This window comes from Apis cerana, linkage group LG7 (assembly GCF_029169275.1).
Source record: "Apis cerana isolate GH-2021 linkage group LG7, AcerK_1.0, whole genome shotgun sequence".
Classification (NCBI taxonomy): domain Eukaryota; kingdom Metazoa; phylum Arthropoda; class Insecta; order Hymenoptera; family Apidae; genus Apis; species Apis cerana.
Genome location: NC_083858.1, coordinates 2,894,414 through 2,912,263, shown reverse-complemented (window position 1 = coordinate 2,912,263; position 17,850 = coordinate 2,894,414). Strand labels below are relative to the sequence as shown.

General features: G+C 29.9%; 1 protein-coding gene and 1 long non-coding RNA gene across 5 annotated transcripts in view; one reads left to right on the top strand and one right to left on the bottom strand.

Annotated features, from left to right (window-relative positions):
• LOC107998451 (RNA-binding protein Musashi homolog 2) overlaps positions 1 to 17,850 on the bottom strand; it is a 177,844-nt gene that overhangs the window by 130,030 nt on the left and 29,964 nt on the right. For all 4 annotated transcript variants that reach the window (XM_062077658.1, XM_062077659.1, XM_062077656.1 and 1 more), the window contains exon 2: positions 3,287 to 3,352. The gene's annotated coding sequence lies outside the window, so the exon portion shown is untranslated. The remainder of the gene's footprint in view (positions 1 to 3,286; positions 3,353 to 17,850) is intronic.
• Positions 7,660 to 10,076, top strand: LOC107998454 (uncharacterized). The gene is made up of 3 exons (XR_001766191.3): positions 7,660 to 8,453; positions 8,556 to 8,682; positions 8,981 to 10,076. It is a non-coding gene; the product is annotated as an uncharacterized LOC107998454 (long non-coding RNA).

Here is a 17,850-nt window from a genome sequence, read left to right as displayed (position 1 = left end):
GTACGATGTATCTGAAGCGTGAATTTTCGTTAAAAGAAAGAAAAAAAAAAAAAGCTCGCAACACGATATCGTTGCCCGCATCTACTTGCCTGTACAAAGGTGTGGACGAGCAGTGACAATGACACGGTATGCGATACTAAACCTGTACACACGTTTGTAGAGGCCGTCCGTTGATCTAGTCGCCGATCACTTTCTTTTCTTTCTTTTTGAATTTGAGACGAAGTGCAGAAGGAAGAAAAAAATACAGAGCCGTGAAATTAAATATCAACAGAAGAATTTGAGATTGATTCGATTAACAGGTCGCTGAAGAATCTATTTATTTCGATTAAAAAAAGAACGTTCAACTTGTTGTTGAAAGGAAATAATAGGATTACAGGGAGATGCAAAATAAGGGATGGATGGAAAAAGTGGGAGGGGAAAAAGGTCTGATTGCTTTGTACTCGTTAGAGGATCGTATTTTCGTTGGAGGAGAAATCGTTACCTCGGCGACATGAAATGTCGACAGAAACGAACAAGAAACCTTATGAGCTCCCGTGCTGGTGTTGGCGTAAAAACAGAAGCGACCAAAAAAAAATGGAGGAAAAAGCGGAGTGGCTCGCTAATGGCTCGACAACGGCCGCGCTTGTACACAAAATCGAGTCAAGGAAGTATCGAACGGAGATTCCGCAATTTCCTCTCGGCTATCGATAGCTTTCTCCGTTTCGACACCTGTGAGAAATACGTGCATGGATCGAGATATAATAATTTCAACAGCAAATTTTAAAGCAGGATTTTAGAATAGAATTTTCTGGTAATAATTGTAACTTTGAACATAATATAGGTTAAATATAACTTTTCGTGTGTACAGTATATGTGTAGTAAAATATAGCTTATTATACGTTACAAGGAATTGTCACGTTCATTTGTCATTTCATCAAACAAAGCTTTAATATCTGATGATGGAAATGAAAAGCTTTCCGATATTACACGATTCTTTCTCTAAATATGATATACAACGTCAATATCACGCATTATTAAAAGGAATGCAATAACTGCTGTAAAAATATCGAAATATTTATATTTCTAATGAACTATACACTTTCTAACGTAAAGAAAAATAGAAAAAAAGAAGAAATCGTTTTTTATAAATGTGAAATCAAAAAGGAAAACCAGATTATCCTGTTTGAAACTGAATAAGTTTCGTTCGAAACAGAGCGTGCGCAAACTCGATCAAACGATTTGCATGGAGCATTCCTCCTCCTCCCCCCCTCTCCCCCTTGGCTCCGTGTTGAAATTGAATTTACGATCATTTACGATTAACTTTTTATCAACGATGGATAAAAGGGGAGGGGAAGGGAGAAGGACACCTCCCTTATCAAGCTTCCAGCCAATAACGCCGCGTTCGATTCACCGACAAAACGTTTCTACTGGTCGCGTTCAAAACGTTCCCTGTCCCGTTTGCGTGTACAGGCTTATCTGCTCGCCCAATGACTAAACGCACTTATTAAGCTCTGTGAAAAAGGTCTGTGAAAAATCGAAGAGGTGAACTTTATACGTCGTCCCCCTCGCTTGAATGGAACTTTTTCGTTCGCCAGCCACAGGGATGCATCGATTCCATCTATCGTTATTATCTTCCTGCCAATTAATTCGATCAAGCGAATTAAACGGCGATTTATCTCTCTGCTTCTTGGATAATTCTTTTTTCAAATGGAAGATGAAATGCATGATGTGATTTGTATATAATATAAATAATTATAATTAAATATTTAATTAATTTAGAAAATATAACGTTTTGTAAATTGTTTTCAGCTATATCGGAAGAATAATTCTAAAGAATTATCGAGTTTATCGCATATTCTCGTATTTGGCTGTATTTGAAGCTTTACTATCATATGTTACATGATAATATTTATTATCTATTGATTATCTATTGATATATCTTGGATGTTTACGTGATCTACTCCTAATTTAAAGTAACAGCAAGAAAATTGAAATTGATGGAGAAAAAAATCTTGGAATGATGATATTTGTATGATGTGAAAAAATAATATTTATAAAACAGAGATTTCGTTTCATTGTTATTCCAAGTATTCATCAAAATAGAATTTTTTAACGCTATTCCTTTTTATTTCATTCATAAAAGAAATTTAATAAATATAAGTTTATACTTTATTAATCACAAACTTCGAATATACGGTTAAATACAAGCTTTTATATAGATTTCTCCTATACATAAATTTCCAATTATTTATCGAATGTGATACAATCAGAAAAAAAACGCGTTTAATCACTATATGACTTTATATAAGACAGAATCGTCCAAATTAAATGAGTTGATACATTTAAAAATAAAACACAATATATATATATATATATATATATATACTCATTATGATCACTATAATACAAATATTTTGCTTAATGTAATTTTACATCCTTCACAATTAATTATCTCTTTATATATCTCGTTGTTATTAAACTCACAAAATGCTTGTATCTCGCGTCTTATATGACATAATACAACAATAACATTTTCTTATTTTGACTGCACAAAAATCCACGGAGTCTAGTTGTAACATTGAAAAAAAAGAAAAGAGAGAGAAAACGAGATTATCATTCTAAACGACTTTGCAACTGTGTTTCGCATTGTACACGGTCGATGTATAAGTTGCAACGAGTCTCTGCAACAGGTGCACTCAATTCGCGACCCTTTACGACCTGACTGCTACTGCAGGTATACACAAAGAACGGTTGCTGTAAAAGACCGAAAACTACGATGGAAGATCTCGTAAAAGGCACATGGATGTTTTTTTTCCTTCCCCCGTCGGTCGATGCACGTGCCTACGTGCCTATCCTCTCTCTTTCCATGCCCGTCCTTTCCACGACCTTTTTATCTTTATTCCTTTTTTTTTCTCCCTCTTGTTGTGTTCGCTGCGCTCTCTCTCTCTCTCTCTCTCTTTTTCTAAGCGAAATGGAAAGTCACTACGATTCATTTACAGTGGCACGTTTTGTTTCCAGTTCTCCTTTCATTTAATTTTTCAACGTTGCGATTTTCTGGATCGCTCAACTTTCGGAAAGCACGATTCCCGTTGGTCCGTGAATTTTTTTCCCCCCGGGAAAAAAGGGAAACCGAATGAAAATCGTACGTTTCTCGTACGGTTGGTGCATCGTTGTTGGATCTTTCCAAGTTTCAGTTTAGGATAAATTCGATCGTGATCGATCGGAATATATATATATGTATCGGGACAAAAATCTATTTTATCGTATTATTATTATTATTTTAAAGATATTTTAGATCGAAACTTACCGAGGTGTATCACATCGACAATCAAACTAGAAGCAGAGATTAATATTTGAGACGCTTTTAGTTTATCTGGAACAAAAGAGAATTAAAATTGTTTTTTATAGGCATTGATACAAATATTTGTTGGAAAAAACTTTTCTTTATTAAACAATAAGGGGAAAAAAATTGTTTGATATGTTTTGTAATATTTTATCTAGTATTCATACAACAACGAAATTTATTCAATTCTTTAGATTCCAATAGAGTCTTTGTGAATCTATTTAAAATAAATATATTATACGATTTATTGGCAACAAATATCTTCGTTGCTGCCATTATTATTATTATCTATTTTATTCATCGTTTTCAAATCAGCATAAAATTTAATAAACACATTATAAGCTGGTATAATAATACAACGAATTAAAATAAATATTCTTTAATTACTTGTATTTCATGTATAAAACAAATAATATAATTCTCTCGTATCAAGAAATATATAAGAAAGATCGCTCAGTATATATAAAAAATAAATACTTAAGAATCCAGTTCTTTTTCATAATCAATAAATAAACTGTACAATTTCGTATACCAAATTTTGTGTTTGTTCCAACTTGTTCAGACCTCGAAATATACAATTAATAATAATATACAATTGTTAAGTATATTTTTATCAGCGATCAAAATTTAATCTTTCTTAATCGTTTCTAAATCGTGATATTGGGATTAATTTTTATGATTGAAACTATCACGCCGAAGGAAAGAAAAAATTATTTAAAAATCTTATTTTGCAAAAATAATATCATAATCCCGACTTTACTTAACAAGTACACGTTTTATGAATAGCTTTTTTTTTTCTTACTAAAGAGCTTACGAAACAGCGTTCAGTCTGTGCAGGGGAAGAGTGGCGGACAGCCCAGCCAATGTAGTACTTAGTACTAAGCCCAATAGGGCCTAAAATCTCAAGTCTCCACTCAGCTAGTTTCACTGCCCGTAGTTTTGCCCTCGGCATTGATCGCAAACGACCAAGAGCATTCGCGTCTGTAAATAACGGACCGAACAGAACAGCATTGCTACATAAAGACATTCCAGAAACCTACTTTATCGAACAATGTTATAAGATTCACTATAAATTCGCAGACATGGCCTACAAAATTTTCTATTTCTTGTCCATTTTTCACTTTTGAAAATTAATTGATCGATAAAAAAAATTGTAAGTAATTGAATACTTTCTAGAATACTTTTTTCAGCACTGTGCTCGCTCAACGCGTTTCCAAAATTCGCACATTTTCGCACTTTTTAATTCACGTTTATAAAGTATTCTTAAATATTACTATATATTTCTTATACATCTATTTATTATATAGGCTTTTTTATATTTTTTTTTTAATTATTATTTATTATATAAATAAAATTAAATCGATTAATTATTATTTAATTCACTTTAAACTCGAATAATGCTTCATATATCTCGTAAAGCATTCTTCTTTTGGTAATGCTATTGGCAATGGTATTCGGCAGTATTATTTACAATTATATCTGGTTTCGCTCCTTTTTCTATTGAACGAACAAACTTTATATTTTTTTAAATTTCTTTTTACTTTTTCCTATTATTGCTTCGAGTGTTTTTAATTCCTCATCGAGTCGAAAAAACATTAAAACGAGATATCTCGTGACTTGTACGCAATGTGTTAATTTATCGAAATTGTCGAAATGTGATTATCCTCGATTGATCGATCGATAAAAAGAAAACTTATAAGTTATAAGATTTACACAAAAGACTTCGTATAAGATCGAGAAAAAGCAACTTTCCAGAATATTTTTCTCAAGATCACGCGATATTAATTCGTCGAAATTATTCTCGATTCGAAAAAAAGGCGGACGATCGAAAGAGGAAAAGAGGGAATGCAAAGGGATGAGGAGATGCTGCTCCCTAGTCTAAAGGAGGAGGGGTTCAAATTCAACGACGATACCAGGTAGAATGGGGTTGAATACCGCATAGATCACGCGTATTCTTACGTTCGCACGCGTGCCGGCGAATTCCCTGATTCGTTGGTTACACGATGGCCAGGAGCATTGTTGCCTGCTAATTTACGGACCAATTAATTAGCGCCACGGAGCTCAGATATTCCTGGCTCCCCCCGTCGCTCGAATCGCGCCCCTCCACATACTCCCGGCGTTCCCTCCTTTCCTAGTCCCTCCCCTCTCCTCTCCTCTCCTCCCTCTTCTCTGCGAAACTCCGTCCCCGAATATATATTGTTATCAGCGTTTCGAGCGTGTTTGCTCCCCTCCCTCCTCACTTCGTTGAAGCATCGATGGATTCGCTTCACCGTGCATCTTATTCTTGTGGGGACGCGTTTAAGTCGAGTCGCAAATCTTCTCGATTTTTTCTGATTTCAACGAAATTTTTATATTCTTCTCTAGGAATCGATATTTTAGTTTTTGTAAAGAAGAAAGAGAAGAAAAGAAAAGGATGGTATTATTGTTAGGGTAAAACTAAAGTTAGAGCATCTCTAATGATTTTTATATTTGTAATTAGAGAATGTGGTAAAGGATGTGTAAAGAAACTTGGATTCTATAAAGGCAATTTCATATAAGATCAATTCTTTTTAGCATGTGTTACTTAATAACGTTTCATAATTGATTCTCTTCGAAATGCGTTGAATTTGCACGCTTGTTTGATTATTTTATTATAAATAACGTGAGAATAATAATTATAGAATTATTGGTACATAATTTTGTATCTTGATATTATATTTGTTTCAAGAATAAAATAATCAAAATTTCAAACTTAATAATAAAATTTTTAAAAGGAAAAGAATCTTTTTTTTCAAATTTATATTGATCGATATTTTTTTTTTCTCATTTTATATAATCATCCTGTCTTTTCTTACGTCTTTTATTTATTATCAGCTATCAAAATAAATAAGCATCGTCACGAGCGGGCTTTTATTAAATTTAAAGTGTATTAATTTCACTTAAACACCGTGCATGAATTATTGGATAAAATTTCCGTTAGATTTTTTGGTACGACGTAATAAGATCTAATATCGTCGTTAAAAATCAAGAGCGTGAAGTCTCAAAATGAAAATAATAATTTTAAATTCATTTTTAAATTAATTTTAATCGCAAAATAAATCATTTGTTTTACACATTCCTTTCTCTATCCTCCTTTCGAGGAAGAGTATTCCGAACTCGAAATATTCGAAGAACAACTCCACAATGGGCGGAGTTAACTTTTACCGGAGGGTAAAGAATGTTTGTATGTTTCTTGGCGGGAAAAAAAAGAAGAAAAAAAAAAAAAGAAAGAAAGAAAAACGAGGGACGCGCGTGAATGCTCGCGAACGTTATAGATGACAGTGTCACGGGCAGAAGGTCGACACGGCGGACAGGACAACGCGGTGTCAGTGTCGCGGGGTGCAGAGTGCAGGAGACAACGAATAATTCATCCCTTTCTACCGTCGTCCCTCTGCAGAGATGCGCCGCATATGTCGTCGCTCGAATATCACGCTTGTTGTTGCGCTCGCCTGTACTATTCGCGAAATATAATCTTTCAAGTTGCGTGGTCAACTCGTTCAACGTCGTGCGAGCTTATTTTTGAGTTGAATCACTTGGAGGGGGAGGCCGAGTGTCTCGACAAATGTGCGAAACACTTTATGGTTTACGTTTAGAATGAAGTTTAGTTCAGAGGAAGAAGAAATAAAAGTAAATTGAAAAAATTTTAATATAGCGATTTATTTTAGTTTCATCAGGTATATAATTAGGTTTCGTTATTTAATTATTATTGAAATTATCATCTGTTGATAAAAAAACAGTTATTCTTGTTACAAATTAGATATAATTTGATATAATTATTATAATAGAATTCAAAGAAGATGTTAATAATTTTGTGTTTAATTTCCTGTTTATTATTTAATAGGATAAATATTTAATTTATTCATTAAATTAAATTGTTAATTTAATTGCATCAAATTAATACGGGCCGAACGGTATTAATTATTTAATACAATTGGTAAAGACTTTTTTTTACGTGTAACAAAAATTATAGTATAAGAAAATCGTATTTAATTAAGAGTTAATTAATATTATTAAAAAAAATTATAATTATTTACAATCTTCCATGATTTTTTAATATATAGTCAGTAATAATAGATAGTCAATCCATATAATTTCAAAAACTTTTAGTTTATATTTGAAAATATAAAAGATTAAATAAATTTATTATACGAAGTAACATTTTTAATTTTATTATATTTATTCATTATTATAAGATTCGTTCATTTAAGTGTTAGTAATATGCATATTTGTTTTGGATATTTCGTGTCACATTGCATACGATATAAATTTTACATTGAAATTTTCCATAAATGCATAAACATCCACGATCTAGTTATAAAATATGAAAATCTCTAGGGCGCCAATTTACCAGCAGGGAATCTCAACGTAATACCACCTTTCTCTCTAGTTCCACCAATGGTGTTAAATTCACGATAAACAATTTCCAATAAGCATCTCTTCCGATAAAATTCTTTCAAAATTTCTACGAAACTTAAACAATTGACAAACTTCAATTAATTATTTCCACTTGTCATTTAAATAACTAAATAACGCTTTTAAATTTAATTATATTTATATATAAGACACTTGATCGTATCACGTGATAGACAGATTAATTTCTGACAGTAACGTCGCGATTCATCGTCGTTCAAAAGTGCGAGCAAATAGGCGGAAGATAACGATAACGTCCACGCCAATAACGACGGTCAGCTATGATTATTAATCATGTGCAGGTTGCGCGTGCGAATGTCAGCGGTGCGTGGGGAGTCTGACTAATCGTTCCGCCATTGCGGAATAATATACCCATGGCAGTCGAGGCTCGTTTTGCTGCTGTGTTTCTATAGTTTAGACGTTACACTATACTTGTAGTTTGTTTTGCGCGATAATAACAATTTCGACTGCAAACACGATATTCGGAAAGTTTTATTTTATTCTTATCTGTTTTCATAGATTATCGCTTTCAATAGTGTTATCGAAAGAAGAGAATGTATCGTAATTTTGGATATATAGAAATAATAATGGAAAATAATTAAAATATATTTATTCATATTTCAATGATATGCAGGTATGCAATAGCACAGAAAATCATTTGTTTTTTTTGATGTTTTAAAATTATGACGTGAATATTTCTTGTGTGAGTATATATCTTTCTTTTTTCTAATCTTTAATTTTTTAAACGTTAACAATGATTATTTATCGTTAGCATTTTTATAATATATCGTTATATGTAATTTAGGTTATGTTTAATTGAAAAGCATAAGCATGAGAAACATGATTAATAGAGTTGAAAGTAATATTGTAATCCACAGAGAATATACGATAGAATACGAAGAATATTAGTTACTTTCTTCCTCTGTTATCAGGTAATTGATGTATTACCATATTTATCATAATTATAAATATCAATATGGAATAATCTTTGATCGATCATTTCATACATGATTATCTTACATCTATTAATGTAACTTGTTTCAACAACAATATTTCGATCTTTTAAACTTTAAAACTTTTATATTTTGTACCAAAATATAAATATAAATAATTTTATCGCTAGACAATTATCGTAGATCAAAATTATTTCGTTCCAAAAACATTTCTAAACTAAATTTTAATTTTCGATTACCTATCAGATCAGATTAATAATCACAATAAATCATCCAGGTTTACTGTTGGAAATTTCTTCTTCTGCCGGCCTGTTTCTACTTGTGCGAAAAAACAAGATGAGCAGCATCTTCCGGCCAGGATATTTTGCGGGAAAATACGAAATCCTCTAGTAAACCAAGGGAATCCTACCGGCTGGTGGCTTTATCCTGGAACGGTCCCGCGCTAATGCAGCAATAAACATGCATCTATCTGAAGCAGAATCGAGTCGCGGCTTCGCCAGACAAGAGAACAAGGGGAGGAGAATAATATGCATCAACGTGAAAGAAGCGCAACCGTGAAACTTTTTAAGTTGAAATGTAAATATCGAAGTTTGTAACACAATTATTTAGACAGGAATAAGTGAGTTATTTAAAAATTTTTCTTCGGATTATACACCACTACGTTAATCTATTTTTGAGTCGGTGAAATAAAAAGGAAAGGAAAAAAGGAAGTGAGTTTTGCAAAAGTTGGAAATATATAAATTGATATAGTTGTAACTTCGATAATTTTAATCGATAAATTGTTTCGTAAAGAGAAATTGCAACGTTCAAAACTTTTCTTCCAGAAGACAGAATGTTTTATAAGTAATATTCACATATGAATATTGTATTTGCTTAAAATTTTCTTTGAAAACAACGATAATATATTGTGAATAACTTGGAATGAAATAATATTGATTTTATAAAGTGAAATTATTTACATATTTGTTATAATAACTCATAAATTATATTTTATTAGAAAAAATATTTTCGAATAATTTAGAATTAAAATATCAAAATAGTAAATTGAAAGTTCACAATTTGGAATTATTTATAGAATTTTTACATGTTACATTTAAAATGTAATTCAAAAACAGAAATTTTTGACTTATATCAACAAGTGAAATATTCTATAAATTTATATAGCAAAAATTACAAAATAATTTATAATAAATCAGAGTAACATTTCAATAAAAAGAATTTATATTTGAGAAAAATAATTATTTTAAGATGCATTATCCATTGATGTATCCAAAAAACAATTACGATGGAAAAATCGATTAAATGATCATTACTTTTGTAAAAAAATCTAATTACTTTAGAACTATATAAGAGTAAATGACTTTTCGCATGAATTTTGATATTGTTTCATCAATTTTTTCATTCCAATATCAGAGAAATCTGTCAAAACTAGTATCTTTAATTCCAGAGTAATATATGCGATATTAGAATTCGTTCAATGATATCGAATCTGTTAATTTTCGCATTAACTATCTTCATTAAATTTTCATCGCTTCATCAATCATTATCGTTAATCGACCGCTTTGTTCTCCGTTATGAATATTTGTTTATGCTTGTCGAAACAAGTGACACCATTGTCTTATTTTACCATCACCAATTACGCCATTACTATTATTAATTACGATCCATAAATCTCACGAATTGTCTAAAAATTTCTGCAGCGTTCGATCTAATATAACCTAACTTTTTACTAAAAATAAACAATTGCATTTTTACAATATAATTTTACAAAATTGATAATAAATAAATTTATCTCTTAATCTATTCTAACCTAACTTTTCGTTTTTTACTAAAATAATAAATAATTGCATTCTTTGCAAACATTATTTTACAAAATTTGTTACATACATTCGTTATAAATTATTGATGTGCGATAATAAACGAATTTATCTGAGATTAAATAGCCGATTGACTAAGGAATTAGGAAAAGATATCATATAATTATTATTAATTTGATTTTCCTATTTTTATTGGCGGGAATTTTGAAATCTTATTAAAAAATACATCTCGTATATCACGTAGAAATCGCGTATACGAGATAACGCAACTCGTTGGTCCGAATAAATCGATGTATTGAAGAGATAAACATTTCGAAAATTTAAATGAGAAAAATGGAAATACAATCCACGTCGACGAATATTATTTCCGAATCATAAAGTTTGTATAATCATATAATATTAATCTTGAAAAATTTGAATTAATATAACGAAAATATTAATTCATCAATTTATTTAAAAATAAATATATAAAACTAATCACAAATTTATAAAATATACCTATGAAAATATTATTATTAAATTATATATTTTATCTTGTTTCCAAAAAAAAGATGGAAACGTATATACGAAATCAGAATTTCGAGTTCATACGAATTGATTGGCTGACTGATCAATGAATATACTGAGTAAACAATGATTGATCGATCGAATCGATTTACCAAAAACCATAGTGGAATAGAATGTTGATTAATCGGCTTAAACGAGGCACAAACAGCCTGGATAAATCAAGACCCATTATCGAGTTCCGGAGAAAGAATATAATTATATAGAGATATAATTAGAAATGCACTTTCTTTACGATTCATTTATACGTTTTAAAAATTATATAATAATTCTAATAATTATCAATTTCAAAAAGTGGAGAGAATCAGAGATTAGATCAGATTACTATATAGCACAATCACTTATTTTAAGAAAGAAAAAGAAAAAAACAAAAATTCTAAAAAACTAAATATTATAAAGAAATTCGATATTTATAAAAATATATTATAATCGAAATAAAAAATTCCTACACGATTCGATAATTTGACAAATTTAAAATCAAAAAAATGGCTTTTAAAATGGCAGAAATCGCAGCTAACTTAAATTTAAGAAAAAAATGTAATGACAACAGTCATATGGACTTAATTCTCAGCAAATACTTTGAACTCTGTTCATAAAGTTCACTCTTTGAAGGGAAGAAATGTTTATATATATGAAGGGAGTAAATGTATATATATATCCTAGATTATTGTTTCTCTGCTGCAAACAGTTATAACAATTTACCCATCATAATCCCAGACACACATTCCCACGAGACTTGTTCATGCTTGCAAATTACCTGCTACTGTATCCTTAAGCGTGCGAATATAGTATTTGATAAAATCCTTGAGAAATACTTTATTCCTTCTGTTAATTAACTATCTAATATAAACCATCTAAATATAACCGTCGAGATTTAAAAAAAAAAAAAAGAGTATAGAGATACTCCTTTCGATATTCGTGAAACGATTAATCTTATAGACTTGATATTTATATATAAGAGAAGTGTTAATACAACACTTCCAATCAACGATGCTACTCTTATTTAGGTCATCGAATAATAGATTCCCGGTTCATTCATTAAAAGACACTCTATTTTTGTAGTAATAACGAAAATAAGTTACCCGACAGTATTTTTATTCCGACTGGTATAGCACGCGTACGTGGCGCACAATACGGAAAGGAAGTTAATTACTCCTCGCTCCCATTTCGATTTTTTGAATAGCCAGCCGCTCAACAAAAGGAGAGAAAAGATATAACGTAGCTGGGGGGGAAAAAATAGGTTGCGCCGTGAAGGGCCTGTTTTGAAATATTTTACCACTGTTGCTACTCTGCCGCAGGAATTTTTTGAACCTTGGATATTTTTTTCTTTTTTTAATTTCGATTTTTTTTTTTTTTAAGGTTTTTAATAAATGCGCGTTTCGCTTTCCTTCCTTCTTTTCTCCCATCCGATCTTCGTTGTCTTCGATGGATATTTTATTTATAAATAAAATTTTTAAAAAAGGATTTGAAATTAATTTTAAAACTTGTTATTACGATAACACATATTTTTGCGAGTCTTTGTTTTCGAGAGACTTTATTTTTTAAGATTCTAATTGACTTGCCCATTGTTCAAATCCTTGAACCGTTTAAATTTAATATTTCAGGATTCTTTAGAGATATACACGGGTATAAAATTTTGGAATCATTACGAAAATATTCTTTTCAACAGAAAGTTTGTAATTTTTTAATTCGATTTAATTTAATTTCTTACGTAATTTCATTTAATTCAATGAGTCTACGCCATTGGAAACAAAGATACAAATTTTTCAAATAAAAAAAAAGGAGGTGAAACATTTTCAAGTCAATGAATAATGCTTATTCCAATATTCAACAGCGATCTCGAGACACTCTTCACCGAAGTTTCGAAAGTATTATCCCATCGATGGTGGGTTTTCAGCTTTTTTTGGAACAAAAGAGTCGAGCGAGGAACGGTTGATTATAACGAGCGATTAAATTTTTCATTATCGAAGAAATTCTGCAACGTCAGAAATAAGTAATAATCAGCAGATCGCTTGAGCGTCGCGTCTTCTTGTTTTCCTATCTAACATTGAATTTCAATCTCAACAAAAGTCAAAGCTATTTTTCGATACCCAAATCGATACCCAAGCGATGTATCGAGAAAAATTACACACAAAATATTAATAAGTTCGTGAAATATTTTTGTGAAAATTCAATTCTAGAAATCAAAGATTCATTTATTAAACGAATGTAAATTTTTACATATATTTTTTTTCTAATATTAATTTATTTTTACAATTTATAATAATTATATAATTGAATATTATGAACAAATTTAATCATATTCCAAATAAAAGCTTCTGATCACAATACGATTCAATGATATTAAAAATTAGAAAAAATTTTGAATAGTTCATCTATCACATGAAAAGAATAATTTCTATTATATGGATTCTTCAGATCTTTGAGATTATCGTTCATTTATATATTTAAATAAATCTTACATGTTACATGAAATTTTGTACCATAATCAAATTATACTTTTCTTGACTCAATTCTAACCTAAACTTTCTTAGGAAGAATTTGAATTTCGAATATATTATAATATAATGATATTCCCATATTTACAGAACACTTACATTATAATATCACACTTGCAATAACGATATTATTCCACGTTCTAACCTCACAAATATATTAACAACTTACACACACTACGTATATACGTATCAATCGAACTCGAGTTCCAACAAGTTTTCATACACTTTTTCCTCCTTTAATATTTTCGCTTCGCGTATCTTCTCGTTTGATCACTTTCAAACGTTCCAATGTTTCAATATTAAAATAAAAGTATCCCCACGGAGCGTCGAGAAAATTGCAATTCCGAAACATCTCTGCGTCGCATCTCATTGATGGCAATGGACAAAGCTCTCCAAACTCATATTTATTCGCCGTCTGGTTTTTTCTTTCTACGCTCGAGAAGAATCTCGCTTGGACCATTGTGCTGTTTCAATCTTAAAGCGATGCGCGAGTCAGAATACAGAGCCCTCTCTGTATTTATACGTGAATTACGTGCGATTATTTTAAAAGACTACCGTCTCCAGCAGACGTCTTTAATCTGTGCGATGTGCTCTTCCAAATATGGAAGAAGATGTTCTTTCTGTTTAGTGTTAAATCAGAGACACGCTCGAGATTAAATTTATTTAATTAATAACTAAATTTGGATCTTTTCTTTAGAAACTGAATTAATAATGCGTGGTATTAAGTATTAACTTTTTTACTTTATTTTTTATTTCTTAAAATATGTTAGTTCCATCTTAGAAGTTAGAAATATCAATTATTTCATTATAATAACGCATCAAGCTCCTTTCTACGTTTATATTTATTTTATATTTTATTTTTTTTTTAAATGCATTATATTCTTGAAATGGATTTATTGAATAAGATATAAATGACATTTATATACGTGTCATAAAGTAAGATAATATTAATAATAGATTTATAATTCCTTTGTAAGTTTCTTTCTAAGTATTACAAATGTATACCATTATCACAGTTTTATTTTATTAATTTTCACATTATAATGCAATAAGGAAAAATTAAGATTAAATTTCGTGCATATCAGCAATATATATATACAATTATTTATTTTTATTTATAAAATACCTTAATTCTTGTATAAAAATGCCAATTTATAGTTCATTATATTCTAAGTCATCAATTAATGGCCAATAACTGATCAATAATGATAACAGCAACAAAATTTTCATTATTAAATATAACCAAAAAATATTTTACTTTTTCGACTTCCCAAATGTCTCTGTACGTACTCGAATATCCAAGGAATCATTCACAAAAGAAAAATAAAAAAAGAAGATAAAACTAGCCATCGAAAGAAACCGTAAAAAGACGTCTCTCTTTGCTTTAAAGTTTGTCGGCAGAATTACCAATAAGGAGAGAAGGATCGACGAAAAACCGGAGAGTTAATTTTCCCGGTAGGTTCATGGCTGTGCAAAATGGAATGAATGTCAGGAAAAAGGGTGGCTCTGGTTCAATTATTACGGAACGATAGAAACGGATTATCACGCTCGATTTCGCCGTTTCTGTATTAAGCGACAAGTCGGTGGCGAGCCGGCGCTGCGTCCGACAACCGTGTAATTCGCCTACCTCGAAAAATCATCTCGGTGGAAAAAATGTCGTGGCTCCCCCGGCCCGGAAAAACGAAGGAACAAGAGGGAAAAGTTTCGTTTCCCGGGGATTTTATTTTCGTTGTTTCACGGAGTCATAAAAAGGTCTACGTATCGATGCTACTGCTGCTTGCGGAAATGCGATACTGTAACATTGGTAGTTTACCAGGGTATGAAGACAGAAGGATATGAGACAGGAGTGATTCGAATGTTTCGAAAGACATTAGAAAATTATGTTGCAAGACTATGTTGCAGTTAAGGGAAGGGCAGTTTTATTTTAGGAAAATTAAAAAGAACCTTTTAAAATTATTACTTCGACTTAAGAGGAAAATATTAATTAAAGAAATATTTTCTCTCTTTTCTTTTTTCTTTTTTTTTTTAGGTACTATCTATTTAATTAGTAAGTCAGTGTTTAAATTTTTGATGAATTTTTAAAGTTTGGAGATTTACAAGAAAATGTGTGCAGAAAATGATTGTCTTATATTGGCATTGAACAATGAAATACTGAATAAATACTTATGGATTGTTCTTTTGTTAATGAAAAGTGAAAAAAACAGATGTAGATAGATATTAATTATCTATTCTGTTATTCTGTATTGAGTAAAAATAATGAAAATGTTATTAGAATCTGAAATAATTAGTAATTTTTTTCTGATCTTCATAAAATTTGCATCAAACAATGCAAAATATACATTTATATTTTTACAATATTATACGTAATAACTTAAACTTTAATGAAGTTGCTCTCTTCTTGTTACAAGATTTTTAATTGAAACATTTAATTGGTAATAAATAGAAAATAGATAATTAAAAAAAGATTTTACATCATATAGCATAAATTAAATGTCAATTATATGTCGAAAATATTTATAAGCAATTAAATAGACAACTATTAAGTACTGTGTGAAAATATATATTTTCTTTCTAAATTTTTTTTTTTTTTAAAATAATAATTATATCAATCGTTTTTCTTTAATGTCTTTAAAATTCATACAAATATATTTAATATTTTACAACATAATCTTTTAAAATTATATTTTACAATATATAAAATTTAATATAAATTCTATTCATTATTTTATATTCAAGAAAGTAAAACTTTTATTTGTTTCTTTTTTTATTTATATATTATTATTTACATGTTTTCAGAAATTTACTTCACTATTATATTAGAAAAATTTTTGAAGTATTAAAATGGAATATGATCTAAAATTGAGAAACAATGTAATATTAGATTGATTTAGATTTAGATTTTTCATTGCCGAATAATAATTAAATTGTAATATGGATAAGAATATGCTTATAATATGCATATTGACTAGTGTCTGAAATTAATCTAGGGAAAAGATCCAGCAGTTTGAGAATAGTATGTTTCCACAAGTTAATGTAAGTCGTGAACTGCGGTCCATTTCGTAGGGAAGAGCCACCTGCGGCTCCCATAGAATATCAATTAAACATATTTCCATGAAAACAATTTCGAAATGAAATGAAAGACGCATTCAAAAAATTCTTTTGTTATAAATTGTATATTTCGAACCATAACAGAATTCACGAAACTCCTTTAAAATAGATTCTTGCAAGTATAATTTCTTATAAAAAGTTCGATCATTCTTTACAATAGAATAATTTTTTTAAAATTGGACCAAACAACTTGAGTTTATCTGAAAAAAAGGATTAATTTATTAGATGATGTGTAAAAACAATTTTTAAAAAATTGCAATTAGTTGAAATTGTAGAGAAAATAATAAATAATAAAAGATTTTTTTAGAATTTTTTATCTCTAATGAAAAATAAAACGATAAATTTTAAAAATCTATATCAATTATAGAAGAAAAGATAATAATGTAAAATTTAGATAAATATGAAACCCTCGATGAAATCAATATTAAAGTCATATCTGTGATTTTACAATGGAACATGTTTGTAGCAGAAAGAAAAAAATGACATGAGAATATAGGTGAACAAATTTCAAACGTATCATTCCTTTTATTCTTTTTTTCTTTTATCGCAATTTGAACATTTCCACGAAATCAAGAATTTTTTTCTAACTTTTATACCACTTTGTTTCTTCAATTATCCTATGATTTTTCAAATAAAGATAAAATTTCTTAATTAAATTTTCTTTTTCATTAAAAATTTTTAGATATTGAAGAAAAATGTAGGATCAAGAATTAAAATCACTTTGCACTAGTTTTCGAAAAAAATTCCATATTCCACATTCCACATTACCACATTAAACATATTAATCATTTTTTCTATGAAAAATAGAAATATTCAAAAGTGTTCTCATCTATCAACTGTTCAAAGATTTATAAATCGTAAGAAACAAAACAACACGTTCACATGAAAGTATTGTGAAACAAGCTGGAAAAAAATTAACGAAAAGGAAAAGCGCGATAAAAAATTCTGCTAGAGACGAGTTTTCAACTTGTGCTGACCAATAGAAATGACCAAAGCATTATTTCTGTTCGGGATACCCGTTGACCCGTATTCCTATTCGCGAAGTCAACGGCAGACCAGCTTTCCTTTCGTCGATACTAGAATTTCTTGGCAGCGGTTTTCTTCCCAGCCACACAGGTCGCTCGATAATCTCGAAAAAAAAGCGCGACTGCTCGGGACGG